Source organism: Hydra vulgaris, chromosome 08 (genome assembly GCF_038396675.1).
Source record: "Hydra vulgaris chromosome 08, alternate assembly HydraT2T_AEP".
Taxonomy (NCBI): domain Eukaryota; kingdom Metazoa; phylum Cnidaria; class Hydrozoa; order Anthoathecata; family Hydridae; genus Hydra; species Hydra vulgaris.
Genome location: NC_088927.1, coordinates 55,490,351 through 55,506,776, shown reverse-complemented (window position 1 = coordinate 55,506,776; position 16,426 = coordinate 55,490,351).

Below are 16,426 nucleotides of genomic sequence, written 5' to 3'. Positions count from 1 at the left end.
TCTGCTACGATCTTCTAATTCAGCAATTTTGTTGACAAAAAGTTCGCTTGATTTTTTTTTTTTTCATTTTCTTTGATATGATTTTTTAGTTTTTCATTAAGTTCGTTCGTTTCCTTTATGGTTTTTTCGTATAGTTCATTTTGAAAATTCATCCCGTTGTTTATAAAGGCAATTTCATTTTTTAGTGATATATTTTCGTTTTTTAATTGCTCTATTTTTCCTTCAAGTTTTTCAATTTCTTCTCCAAAGATTTTCAATAAAGTTTTTTCATAGGCTTCTAATAGCTCTTTCACTTGCGTGATAGTTAAACATTTAGGCATTTTTTTTAAAGAAAAAGAGCGTCTTATCTCGACGAAAGCTTTACGCAAAAAAAAGACAAACGAAAAAAAAATACTAAGAACTTCCCAAGATCATAAGCAGGCTAGCCTGATTCTAAGTTGATAAAACATTTTTTTTTTTTTATTACGAAGTAATAAAAATTTACAAATTTTATATACTATTTCTGCATGATATATAAACATATACTGTATGTATACAATAAGTTTCACATTTTTTCCTCTCTTTATATATATTTCCGTTTTTATATTTTTATAACATTTATAACATTTATAGCGTTTATAATATTAAAAAAAGGTTTTTCACATAATTTTAACATTAATTACACCAAAAATAGTAAACAATATATATGCTTATATTTTTTAAATAATTTCTTGAGTCTCTCTATAAATATATATTTTGGTTTTTAATTTTTAAATTTGGTTTTGAGCCGTTGTGCGGAAACAAATCGAAAATAAGGAAAAAGGTTTTAGAAGAAGTTGATTAAGATTAATTAAATACTTTTAGTAAAGAAAGATTTTATCAAGTAAAATAAAAAAAATACATGACTTTTACAAACACCACGTTACCAAAGTTACAGAAAACATTTAAATAACAAGTTCTATAAATAAGCGCTGGCAGTGATTGTCTAATCAAAAATAATATTTGTTATAAAAAAGAAAATATATTTGCAGAAAACAGGAACACTTAGCTGAACATTTAGTTCTTGCTATGAGCCAGAGTATAAGATTTGCGCATATGTCATTAGTTTCAGGCTCCAATTCTCTATTTGACAAAAAACGTTTTTAATTAAAAAAAAATTGACAGAAAATGTCCGCAATGTCTCTACGAACATGATGTTTATTTTTTCTAAATTATAATATTCCTGAGGCTTCTAATTATTATTCTGATCACTGCCATTGGGTCAATTTTGGAATTGTTAAATATATGGTGGCATCTGCTGTTCCATATTTTACTCATAATGGTTGACTGTCAAAAGCAGCTGTGAAGTAGGGTTTTTCTCCAAAAAATTCGTAGTTTCAATCGAGAATATTAAACTTATTGGAGAACAGTAGTCAAAAATGTCCTCAATTTTTCCGCAAGTTTTACATTTGTTGTTTTTAACAATCTGTTGTCTTGTGCTTTTGGCAAGCAAGGCAGCAGAAGATAAGCAGTTATGAAGAAATCGGAAAAGGATGTTTTGTGTCGGTCCATATGCGTGGGAAGTAATTTTTTTTTTCCATATCTATGTCCACGGCATTGTTGCTTTTATTGAACTCTTCCAAAATAGTTCGGCTGGCACGACTGTCTATTTGGTTTTTGCTACTTTTAAATAAAAGTTTTTTGTTGATTTTAGGGGTTTGTTAAACTGGCACCCGTATTTGCCTCAGATTTCAATTGTAGTTTTGTAGTACTGAGACATTTTGTTGTCCTAGTGTTTTGGAAAAGTGTTTTCTCTTAAAAAATTCCATCTTTGGTTTTGTTTAGTAAATTTTACAAGTGAACTTGCCACCCAATACTTTGAAAAGTAGTAAGAATTATGAGTTTTGTCCTCTTCACATTCTTTTATTTGGAAGAGCATTTTGAGGCGGAGCGCAAGACTTTGCTCCTTCGATGATTACATGCCGAGACCCCCGCTTTTGACGGGTCAGAAAAGTGTCTCTCGTTTGACCGGGTTGAAATTTTTCTTTTGCCGCAGATTATCAAAAATGACTCCTTGCAAATGCTCTATAACCCAATCCGGAGTGGGCAACACGTTTGCTAGTAACCGCAGTTGTGACATTTCCATCGTATTATTCAAAATATTCTTTCCTCTAAGGGACAAAGTACGCAGTCCCAGAAACTTGAGCTTTTTCTCTATCTTGTTAAGAGCTAATTGCCAGCTAAAATTAGTAGTATTGCTCAGTCTGGTATAAAAGGTAAAATTTTTGAAACCGCTGTCATTGTTCCACTATATGTTATCATACATACATAATAATGCATACACAATACATACATATACATATATACACAACTATGCATATGCACAACTATGTATATGTATATTATAATACATATTGCAATACATACACAATTATGCATATAAAAGTTTGAAGAACAAAAAAGAACTTTACATTTAAGTTTGAAGAACAAAAAGTTTGAAGAACTTTGAAAAAAGTTTGAAGAACTTTAAGTTTGAAGAACAAAAAAGAACATACACAATAATGCATACATAAAAGTTTGAAGAACAAAAAAGAACTTTGCTTAAAGAAACAGAAAGGTTATTAAAAGGCCAAGAATAGAACTTCGCACAAATCGCACATTGAACATTGAACAAGCAAGACGTTTTTATAAAGCCAAAAAGGTATTTCGTATTAGATATTATTTTATTATAAAATATATAATATTATTATTTTATTATTATATATATATACTCGATATATTTATTATGGCAGTTACAATCGATCAAATAGAGAAAATGATGAAAAAAATGATTAAAGGAGTTTAAAAAAGAAACTGAAAGCATGATAAAAAAACAAGAAAAGAATGTGTTAAACATTATAAGTAGTAGCACAAAAATATTATACGAGCGATTAGATATTGTCGAATCAAATATTAAAGAAAATTGTAAACAGATCAACACAATAAAAAAAGAGGTTAAAGATATTAAAGTGAGTCTAAATTTTCACGAACACTTAATAGATGAAAAAATTAGGTCCGTCGTTAAATCACAAGAGAAGTGTATAACAACAAGCGCATTCAAAGTAACGAATCAGCATTTATTAAAATTAGAGGCAAACTAAGAGAAATGGAAGATCGATCACGGCGGAACAATCTGAGAATTGACGGAGTTAAAGAAAACGATGGGAAAAGCTGGGAAGACAGCGAAATGAAGGTAAATAAAATTTTTGAAAATTATTTAGGTCTAAAAGGCATTAAAATAGAAAGGGCACACAGAACTGGCCAAAAAAACTCAGTTAAACCAAGAACATAATAATAAAAATTCTGGACTTTAAAGATAAAATCAATATTCTTAAAAAGACCACTAATCTTAAAGGTAAAAATATCTATATAAATGAAGATTTTTGCGCTATGACAGTGCAAATTAGGAAGAATCTAGGAGAACAGATGAAAATCGAACGAGCGGCAGGAAAGTTTGCAACCATCTCGTATGATAAGCTGATCATACGCGATTGGGCTTCAAAGAAAAGTAATAATTTAATATCCTAGTATTTTAATTTTTTAACATCTTATTTTCGTGATTACGAAATTATTTTATTATTTTTTCTTTTCAAAATGAATGACAACTTTTTATTTAATTTTAATAAGGAAAATAGCAGCTTTGATGACTATTTCAATAAAAAAAACATTGTAAGTGAATACTATTCAGTCCGTGAAACTTCTCAATTTTTTAGTAAAAAAATAAATAATTTTTCAATTTTAAATCTAAACATTCGAAGTATTAATAAAAACTTTGATAATCTAAAACTATTATTGCATGATCTAAACTACGATTTTAAAATAATTAGTCTCAAGGAAACGTGGTTAAAAAGCAATGAAAAAAATTGTAATTATGAATTAAATAACTACGTATCAATTCACCAACCTCGTAAAACCCACGTTGGTGGCGGTGTAAGTTAATTTATTCACAAATCTATTAACTTTATATTGCGTAATGAAGTCAATGTTAATGATACAGATTGTGAGTCGTTGTGCATCGAAATAACAAATAAAGCAACCAAAAATATTATCATTAATTCTATTTATAGAAAGCCAGGTGGGAATTTTAAAATATTTAAATCTTATTTAAAAAATTTTTTAAGCAACACCAACATAACAAAGAAACACGTTTACTTAACTGGTGACTACAATATAAACTTGTTAAATCATTCTTCAAATGTAAATGTTCAATATTTTTTAAATACCTTAATTCAACATGATATAATTCCAACAATAAGCAAATCAACCAGAATAACTAATACTTCATCAACATTACTTGATAATATATTTACTAATAATATTCATAATTGCCTCCTAGAATCTGGTATAATCAAAACTGACATAACGGATCATTTCCCAATATTCTTAATTACAAATAATATAACTGATAATCATTCTGCTTTAAAATCTACAATCCAAATGCGAAAGATCAATTAAAACTCCTTGTTGCACTTTCGAAATTTCTTATCAGAAAAAATTGATTGGGACCTTATATTACAATCACAAGAGGCATATAAGGCGTATGATCTTTTTTTGGCGCAGTTTTGTAAATATTACGATTTGGCATTTCCACTAAAAAAAATATAAATTCAAAATCACTTTTAAGCCCTTAAATGACCAAAGGTTTACTTAAATCATCTAAGAGAAAACAAAAACTTTATGAAAAATATCTAAATCATTCACAAATGAAATAAATTACAAAAGTTATAAAAGTTTATTTAAAAAAACAAAGAAACACTCTAAAAGAATTTATTATGCTAAGATGCTTAAAAAAACACAAGGAAACACTCAAAAAACTTGGAATGTGATTAACCAGATAATTGGTAAAAAAAGATGTTATAACAATAATTTGCCACAAAAACTCATAATTGATAGGGAAATGATCAGTAATAAAGAAAACATCGTTAAAAAGCTCAACGACTATTTCCTTGAAGTTGGCCCAAATTTAGCAAGTAAAATCCCAAAAAGCACCACAAATTTCAAATCGTATATAAAACCAACCAATATATCTATGAAAGAAGTTAGTTTAAATATAACTGAGGTGCGTAATGCGTACAATAGTCTGAAAAATAATAAATCCGCTGGCATTGATCAAATTAGCGTGAACGTAGCAATCTTCGATATTATAGAACCATCTTTGTTTTATATTTTTAACTTTTCAATACAATCCGGTATTGTACCGGGAAATTAAAAATTGCTAAAATATCACCTATTTTTAAAACTGGCGATAACACAATTATGTCAAATTATAGACCTATTTCTGTCTTACCATGCTTTTCAAAATTGTTAGAACGTATTATGTATGATAGGCTTAATAAATATTTAACCAAAAACAAAATACTGTATAATAAACAATTTGGATTCATAAAAAAACATTCAACGGATCATGCAGTAATCGATTTAATAAATTATATATCCGATGGGTTCAATAATGATTGTTATACACTAGGAGTTTTTGTTGATCTGTCAAAAGCATTTGACACAGTTGACCATGACATACTTATAGAAAAACTAGAACTCTATGGAGTATTAAACAATAACCTACTCTGGTTTAAAAATTACCTGTCAAACAGGAAACAATACATAGTGTATAAAGAAAATGAAACAGGAAACAAATTTATAACTTGTGGTGTTCCCAAGGGGTCCATCCTAGGACCACTATTGTTCTTGTTGTACATTAACAATTTATATTTAGCTTCAAAGACTTTAAATCTTATTTTGTTTGCTGACGACTCTAATCTTTTTTACTCAAATAAAAATATAAAAGATCTTTTTAAAATATTTAATGAAGAACTAATAAAAGTTAATGATTGAATTATTTGTAATAAACTTTCATTAAATGTACTGAAAACTAAGTTTTTGTTGTTTCATAAACCTAGTAAGAGTGATCACCTCCCTCTAAAATTACCCAATCTCTTTATGAATAATTCAGTTATTAAAAGAGAATCAAATGTAAAAATTCCTGGGAATAATATTAGATGAAAATATATTATGGAAATCTCATATTAAATCTATTGAAAATAAAATTTCCAAAAATATTTCTGTTTTATATAGAGTTAAACCATTTCTTAATATCAAGTTATTAAAAATTATATATTTTTCATTTATCCATAGTTATCTATCCTATTGCAATATTGCATGGGGAAGTAGCAATTATGGAAAGCTTAAAAAAATTTATAGTAAACAAAAAATTGCATTCAAAATTATTTTTAGCGTTAAGAGAACTGCTCATGGAGAGCCTTTCTTAATGGAACTTAATGCACTCAATGTTTATAAACTTAACATATATCAAGTTATGCTGTTTATGTTTAAATCTAAACATGGTTTGTCGCCTAATATATTTCACTCTTACTTTACTAAAATTTCTCATAAGTACCCCACAAATTTTTCAAATGATAATTTTGTAGTTCCAAGATTCTATTTCAAACTCAGTTTATTCCAAATTCAATATCGTGGAGCATTTCTATGGAATGAATTTTTTCAAAAAATTAATAAAAATAACATTCTTCAAAACATATCTTTTGAGCAATTCAAAATAGTATGTAAACGTTTCTTATTAGGAAAAAATTTCGATCTAAAAAATTAATTTTAAAATTTGATTATAAAATAATAAAAAAATATATAAACTGAATAGGTTTTCATCTACTTTTTTTGTTTGTTGTTTTTGTGAAAAAGTCATAACTTATTTATTTTTTTGATCTTCTGTTTTTTATTTTTCATTTAAATATGTTGTTATTGAAAACTTATGCTATTTTAATATCTTACTAGCAGAAAGCAACCCGTAATACGGGTTTCGGTCGGTCTGTTAATTTATAGTGGCTGTTTTCCACAATTTAAAGTTGCCATACCTTAACTAATACCCTGTAAGAAAAACTCCTTCAAATTAAAAAATTAAACTATCTGTAAAATTAAAATAAATTAATTTAACAATTATTTAACGTTATTTGAGTAATTTACAACTGACATAGGTCATATCAGTGTATGGCCGAACCATTTTCCTAGACATTACTAAGTTCAACACAATACGTTTTTAGTTACTGACACAAAATAATAACACTTCATCAAGCCTTAAATTGACGAAAGATTAAAGCTAAATTCTTGTTATATTTTTTATAACATGAACTTTAATTAATAAGATTAATATGAAGTGAAGTAACTTATTTATGAGTTATTAATTTTTTGGTATCCCCTTGATACATGTTTCTTTAAAAAAGGAAACTGTCTTTAAAACGATAAATGCACACATCTAAATAAATTTATTATAAATAAATAAGCAATTGAGTACAAATACGTATAAACAAAAAAAAGTCGATTTACAATCAAACATGTGCATTAGGGTGGAGCGATTTTCATAGCAAAAAAAAAAAAAGAGTTTAAAAACCAATATTACTGAGACACGAATCAATGTCTATTAATTATAAGATAAAAGTAAAAAAATATTTTTTGATTTTGATGAGATCTTGAGGGTCCTTTTTGGAATTTAAATTCTTGACAGGTCCTAATATTTTTGAATTTTTTTTTTTCTAAACCATATCAACCTTGGACTCAAAAAAAGCAGAAAAAAATACTTGTTTCATAAATAATAATTTTATTAGAAAAATTTTAATCAATTCAACTATATTTGAGTTTAATTGGTGAAAAACAAATAAAATTTCAATTAAAAAAGACAAAAACAAACCAAATACAAACAATAGTATATTATAAAAAATAAAAAATTACAAATTAAAAAAAAATTACAAAATTAAAAAAAAGTCATCAAAGAAAAAACGGCAACAAAAAAGTTATAAATATCTTCACTGATAGAAGATATTTACAACCTTTTGGTTGCTGTTTTTTCTTCGGTGTCTCTCAACACCCCGGTATGGATGAGCCCTCCATTTGAAAGATGGCTCATAATAATTTGCCACTTATTGAAGGACCTCTCTGAGAGAAGCCCTGGGTTTTGGGAGCGATATCTTTTGTATTCCTCAAATGTTAACGACTCTAAAATTACAAATAGAAGGATATAATAAAATTTAAAAACATTTACAATTTTTTTAATCAAAATATAAAGCATAACCTCACCATTTTCACAGGATGAAGATGATGCTAAAAATAAATTAAAAAAAAGTAAATTAAAAAAAGTTAAACTTGTGAGAAATTTAATTTTAATAAAAATATGAGTAAAATGCAAACAGTTTAAAAATGCCATATTTATATTAAATAATTCTTTCACCTATTGCACATATTTCTCCGTAAAAAATATATAAAATTTAAAACACAGCCCTACCAGTTATGCTTCTACCAGACACTAAAGACAAAAAATATACCTTAGAATAATTGATAGAATTATATTTACATATAAATAAATATTTAACTATAATTTTTTTTACCTAATCCCCTCATTTCTTCCATGAAGTTGTCTAAAGTAAGATAAAAGATAACTGAAGCTAAAACTAATTAAAACTAAACTAAAATTACTAACTAAGATTAAAACTAAACTAAAATTATTAACTAAGATTACTTTATCCTAGTTTTTGGTATACAGGAGCACTAAAAATACAAATAAGTTTATGGACTACTAATAGGTAAAAAATTAAGACTATTAGGTTAGAGGAACAATCATTTTGTTAGCCCAGAATTCTTAGGTACTATGGCGGCAATGACTCCTGGCTTATAAACAATAAGTTTCAAGTCATCAAATCTCATGAAATTATTATAGCAGATAATAAGTCAATAAACCTGTTTAGAGCTTCTGGACACTACAGACTTGGAAAAAGTAGATACAAAAAGCTGGAGTCTTTTTGGGACTTCGCATCCCTGGATAAAATACATTTCATACTATTATAAAAACACATTTATATAAACACATTTATAAAACAACTATATATATCACTACATACACGTATTTATCAAACTACATATATCATCTCATACACATATTTATCAAAAACATTTTAACTTTGAGCATAAGATAAACATATAAGCAAACCTTTAACAGCTATAAAACGACATTTATTAGCATTTAATATTTTTAATGTAACAAAGAATGCAGACTACAATTTACAACATTGTAATGAAAAAGATGAAACCATTAAAGAACAAAATTATAAATTTCAAATAAATACATATTCAGATACCTTAAAAGGAAGCATATCACAACATTCTTTTGACAAATTCCAGAAGAATTTTTATTTATTTTTCTATTCCTTATTATTTTTCCTAAGAATATAAAATATACATATAGATATAGAGCAATATAAAATAGATTGAAATAAACGCAAACTTATGCATATAAACTTACATGAACACAAACAACAATCTTATTCTATTTAACTATCATATTAAACACATAAATAAAACTTTATACTCATTATTCTTTCTACAAAAAATAATCTTAATCTATAAATAAGAAAATGAATTGAACTTACTAAAAAAGCCATCAGCTCCTCCTAATTGCTCCAGAAAATAAATCAATACTTGCTTAAAATGTTCTAATAAGACTAACGACAAAACTGAAACAGTTTACTTAAATAGAAATTTTAGTTATAAACTTCTTCTAAAAAATGAAAACAGGCTATAAAAATTAGAAAAATAAAAACAACCAACAACAAACAAACGATTATTTGAATTTTCTATTTTAAACAATGAACAACATCAATTCTTTTCGAAAATAATAATATATCAGCTCTAATTTGCTTGCTTGCTTGCTTGCGAAAGACCGCATGGCAAATGTAACCGCGCATATAAAAGTCTAGAAACTACTTAAAAACTAAGAAATGGTGTATTTTACAGAATACAGAACCGTCATTGACAACACTAACATTAGGCGTAACTATGCGCACTATTCATTACCGTATTCATATATAAGATTATAAGTTTTATAATATCTTTGTAGAAATATATATATATATATATATATATATATATATATATATATATATATATATATATATATATATATATATATATATATATATGTATATATATATATATATATATATATATATATATATATATATATATATATATATATATGTATATATATATATATATATATATATATATATATATATATATATATATATATATATATATATATATACTTTTATGTTTAAAGTTTTTAAATTGTAATATTAACTGACGGCTTCAATGTTAACGGGGCTCGGTGATAAGACAGTATGTCTTCTTCTTGCTCCGGCCATTTATTATATATGTAAACGATTTTTCTCATTGTAAATAGTATTATACGGAAAAATAAAATTTAAAAAAAAAAAAAAAAAAAAAAAAGACGTTAGAAGCATAAAACAGACAAAACATACATAAAGGGACTTACGGGTAAATTAACATTGCGCCAAAATAGCATCTGACATAACACATTTAGTCTGAAATTGCAATTTAACTTTTTTTTATTGTGGTTTTATTATTTTCAAAATAAGAAGCGGAAATCCCTAAAACAGATAACCCTAAACTAACAAATCCAATTGACAAAAAATTTTGCAAATTGTTTTCATTTCCTTCATGAATTAGACGCCTAATAGTACTAAACCATGGAGACTAAAATTTTTTTGAAGGGTTAAAAATTGATTTCTGGTTGCATGTTAAAAAACTCTCCAAGAGAGGGAGTAAAAAAGTTCTCTAAAAGAGTTGCAAAAAGCTCTCCGAAAGAGAGTGGCTTCAAAATCCAATGCTGAAGTGTCGCCAAACACCCATATTCGTACTACCGTAAAATCGAAATTACTTTTTTAAGTAAATTGCTTTTTAACGGCTTACCTTCAAAAGTACTTTTTTTACTTTTTTAAGTAAAAATAAACGACATTTAAAGTCAATTTTAATGCGTACTTTTTCAAGTAGGAGAGAACGGGGTGAGATGCGACATAGTGTGAGATGGGACTTGGCAATATCTCAGTGAAAAATTTAATAAAGCAATAGTTTTTTATATATGTTATAAGTTTGCAATAGCTTCTTCATATTATTGTGTTTTTAAAGTTTCAGAAGTATTTTTTTTTCGGATTATTTGTAAATATGTAAAAATCTAACAATTTTCCTGGATTATGAAGACATCATTAATTCTAAATATTTATGTGTTGTTTGCATATATTTTTATGTTTATGGTTTTTAATTATTTACTATTGTTTTATTTAACTACTGCAGGAATATGATTAGCATATGGCAACGAGAACTATATAAAATAAAGGTTTTCTCACACCTACTAGTGATGGGGTGACTTGGGACAGGAGAATTGGGGTGAAATGGGACACTGTTCAATTTTATCATTTTTTTAATTTACTGTACTTTAACTTTTATAATCAATATTTTTGTAAAAAAGCAAGTGAACAGAAAACTATGTTTATGTTTATGATAAGACTTCAATGTTTACTTTATAGTAAAGTATTTTTTATTATAGAAAATAATAATAATTATATTGGATTTTTTTGTTACTTTGTCCTGAAGACATCTTTTACAGTAAGTATTGTTTTAAAGCCAATCAATTTTGTATTTTAAATTCAGTTTAAATAAAGTTCTTCACTATTAGCCTTATTAAATTTGATCACATTATAAGTTTTTTAGGGTTGCGATACTATTTTATTTTCATTAAAATAAATCTAAAATTTATAGCCTAATCTGGATTTTGGTTAATGCAATTAAAAAGAGCATAATTTTTTTAATAATGGAGTGAGTAATATGAGTAATAATTTTTCGGATGCCAAGAAAGTACAAACGAGTGACAAGTCGGTTAAAGCCTGATGCTCAAACAATAAAAGCTGCTGTGATGGCTGTCGAATCTGGCACTTTAACACTACGAGCAGCTGCACAAGAGTATACAATTTCAAAATCAAGTTTACAGCAGAAAATAAAGGTTAATAAAGAAACTTCTCACAGAAACTTATACTTTGATGAACAACATAAATTTATTTTTAATAAGACACAAGAATATGAAATTTCAATATATCTTTGTAAAGCATCTAATATGCATTATGGAATTGATGTTAAAGAAACAAAGCAACTTCCATATTAATATGCAATTAAAAATGACATTAAAATACCAGAAAACTGGAAAAAGAGTGAAACAGCTGGAAATGAATGGTCTTATTTATTCTTAAATTGTACAAAATTATCTATTCGTACCCCAGAAGCCACCAGCCTCAGTCGAACATCTCGTTTCAATCGCACAAATGTAGATACTTCCTTCGAAAATCTTGAAAGTGTGCAAAAGCGCTAAATCTTTTCTGCTGATTGCATTTACAATATTGATGAAACAGTTCTGACAACTGTTCATAAGCCAGTGAAAGTGATTGCTGGTAAAGGAGTAAAGCAAGTAGGATAGGTAACTTCTACTGAAAGGGGAACCCTAGTTACAATGATGGGTTGCATTAATGCCCTTGGAAATTTTATTCCACCGTTTTCGATATTTCCTCGTGTCCACTTTCGTAGCCATATGCTTAAAGGTGCACCAACAGGTACAAAAGGTGATGCTAATCCTAGTGGATGAATAAATACAGAAATTGTTTTGAAATGGTTTGATCATTTTGTGGAGTATGGACATCCTAGCAAGGATCATCCATTACTTTTAATAATGGACAACCACAAAACTCATATATCAATTGAACTGATGGATAAAGCTAAGGAAAGCAATGTTGTGCTCTTGACATTGCCACCCCATTGCAGCCACAAACTCCAACCACTTGACAGATCAGTATTTGGGCCATTAAAGAAATTTTACAATTCAGCATGTGATTCATGGTAAAAGGCACATCCAAATACTCCAATGACTATATATGGCATTTCTGAAAACTTAGGAATAGCTTATACGAGAGCCTTTACTTACCAAAACATTCAAAATGGTTTTAAAGCAGCTGGCATTTTCCCGTACGATCAATATGTTTTCAGTGATGTCAACTTTTTATTTTCTTATGTATCTGATCGACCAATTCCAGCAAATGACAATTCCGACAAACAAACAATCCCCACATCACTGTGTATTGTATCTGAAGTTATTAATGAAAAGAAACAGCAAATCAGCACTTCTGATTATGATGATAATGTAAATTACAATTCTTGTCTAAGACACCACCCGTCCGTTACAATTCTTGTCTAAGACGCCGTCGGAGTTAAAGAAAAAAACCGGTTTAAAAAAAAGCGAGACAGTGAAAAAAAACCGAGAAACCGAGGTAAAAAAAAAGAACCGAGAAAAAAAAAAGGAACCGAGTAAAAAAAGGTCCCAATGACGTCACGAGAAAAGGTCCCAATGACGTCAAAGTTCCCCAGAGTAAAACGACTTCACGCGCATGCGCAGAAAAAAAGGGTAAGGTGTAAAAAAAAATTTTCATATCAAAACTGTTACAATTTAAATTTATTTAAATTGCAACAGTTTTGATATGAAAAATTCTCAATTCTCAATTGTTATGTTTGGGTTAAGTTTTTTTCCAAACGTGATGAAAGAATTGTAAATATCGAATTCATCATCGAATCGTTTGTTAAATTTTCTAGACATTTCTACAACGAATAGTGCTTCTTCAATTGACAAAACAATTTTTTTTACCACACAATTTGAATTTTCAATCATTGTATTAGTTTGCTAAAAAATAAAAAAAATTTATTCATAAAAATATTTACAATTTAAATTAAAGGGGGGAGCGTCACATATCCACTCTTCTTTCAGCTCAAAGGGAGGGGCGTCACATATCCATTTTTCTTCTGTTTCTTCTGGTTGTTTTTCTACTTTTAAGTTCTTTAGCTCTAGTTTAGCACATTTTTCATAATCAAGTCCTTTTAACGGTCTTTTTAATATTAAATTTGGCGGTTTGAATTCGAAAGCTGGAGCCACGAGTTCGCACTCCCAATTTTCATCATTATTAATATTATTCATTTTTTATATCTAAAGAAAAAAAAGAATGTTAGTATAAAGTTGTATAAAAAAAGAGGAATAAAAAATAAAAAACATTAAGGAAAAAAAAAGAGAAAAAAAGTAATAAAATATATATTTCTAAAATAAAAAATACAAAATTAATTTTTTTTAAGTTGACAACTTTGGCATATGCCACATAGTTTGATACAAAAATAACGCTCGTTTAACGTTCTTGACTGTTTTAAACTTTCTCTTTGCAGTTTGAAAAAGTAGGGATACATTGCTGTAAAAAAAAATAGAATGAATAAATAAAAAAATGTAATGATTAAAAGAAAAAACAGAAAAAAATATACCTTTCATTCGATTTCTAACTTTTTTGGGTGTTTTTGATTTTTTGCGTATCCATTTGTTTTCATTTTTATTAGTTTTGCTATAAATATAAAATAATATCTTTCATATGTACAAATTTTTAAGAAGTAATAAAATCATATTGTTGATAAGATCATTCTATATAATTTTTTAATAAAATATAAAATTGATCATATTCAGAGTGGTTTAAGAAGTTTTGAAAATAATGTGAATAAAATATTTCAAGTGTTATATATAAAAAATTGGCTGTAAAAAAAATCTAAATGTTCTTTAAATAAAAAGCGAGGAGTAAATTCTGTTGATTTATATTTCGTTTCGTCCCATATAATATATTCACTATCGTAATATTGCATAGGTATAACACTTGCGAGTTTCTTTTTAAATAATTCGATTTGCATACTTCTTTTAGAGTAGGATTATTTTCGTATTTATAGCCCAACCTTGTTTGTGGACAAAACCATATCAATTTTTCATAACGAATATCGTATTCTTCAAAACTTTTTCTTTCCATTTTTGGTTCCATTTTTTTAATAGTTTAGCTATATATATAAAATATGATTTTTATAATGTATAAAATTATTTTCATGAATATAATAATATTACCAACTGCCCATTGAATGTTTTTTCTAATACAATTATAAAAAAAATCAAGTTCTTCATTTTTAATATAATGATTATTATAGTGTGATCTAAACATTTGGTATAAAGAAAATATAATTTTTTTTGCAACCAAAAAAATAAATTGTGATCGGTTAAAGAAATAAATTCACAAATATAAAAAAAATCATCATCAGAACTGTTTTTCAGGATAACGAAAATAAAAAACTCCAAGCTGATCTTTTAATAATTCCAATTCAATTCTAATTCTTCTAACAGCTAATCTTCTTTTACATAATTCTTTTAACGTTTTCATGTCTCGATCCATGTTATTTTTTGTTTCGCCTATAAACCACCTGGCAATGTGGATAATGTCGTATTCATAAAAGTGTTTGCTTCTTTCTAGTTGCATTTTTTTATTAGTTATCTAAAAAAAATTTAAAAAATTGATTTACAATTTAAAAACGAATAAAACAAGGTTCAATAATATAAAATATTGTTGTTTTGACCAATTTATATATTCCATGATTAAACAATATAGTTTTTTCATTAAATGTATTTCTAGTTGTTTACGTGGATCTGCAAAATACGATATTTCTGTAAAAAGTAAATGAAATAATCTGTAAAGATAACGTCTTGAAAGATTAAAAAATAAAAAAATGATTATTATTAACATTCAAAAAGGAATTAAATTCAAAACGAATTAGTGAATGAAAGCTATAAAAGAACAATCTAATATTATCTTTATTTTTCCATTTGGTTAGTGGTAGTTTGGTTTTATCAAATAAAGAAACAATTTTATTTTGCAACTGTTTAAATTCTAAACGAATTCGTCGATATGCCAAAGTTCTTTTACATAAATCTTTCAAGGTAAGTTGAGATTGATTTTCATGGCTAAATTTGTTAAATTGATCCAATGTAATATTGTCGTAATTAAAAAGAAAATAAGAAAAATGTCGTTCTTGTGTTTCAAACCAAATCAGTGTTTCCTGTTCAAAGTTTTTAATGTGAGAACGAATGTTTTCTAAATAACGGCAACGATTTCTTGATTTTTTGTCCGTTTTAATGTCTTTTTTTTCTCGTTTCATTTGTTTTTCACGTTTCTGTAGAAAGTAGTGAAGTGAAGTAAATTTTTAATCAAGTATGTCGCTAATATTGCCCCAGTTGCTGCCCATTTTTTTAATTAGTTGTCTAAAAAAAGTTAAAAAATAGTTAATACAATAAAAAATTAATGTCTGGGAATCAAGTCATGGTTTATATACAAGTAAACTTACTATAGAAGTTACTATACAAGTAAAACTTTTTTTTTGATTCCCAAAAAAAAAAGTTTTTAGTAGAAATTAGGTTAGTGTGCTCATTCTGGTATAGGATTATTAAAATGAAATAGTTCTTCTTGTTTGGCTTCTATGACTGCACTTGGATATACTCCGTTCGGTGGTGAATAAACAGGTGGTAGATTTTTAATCATGCTTTCTTCATATGTTGGCAAACGTGGTATTTTATTTTTATATTTAGTGACAATATCCATTCGATGAATAGCTTTGCATAATACAAGTAAATATTCCAATTTGCTTTCTAATGATTCGTAAATATGACCTTGTTCGTTTTGTATAGTGT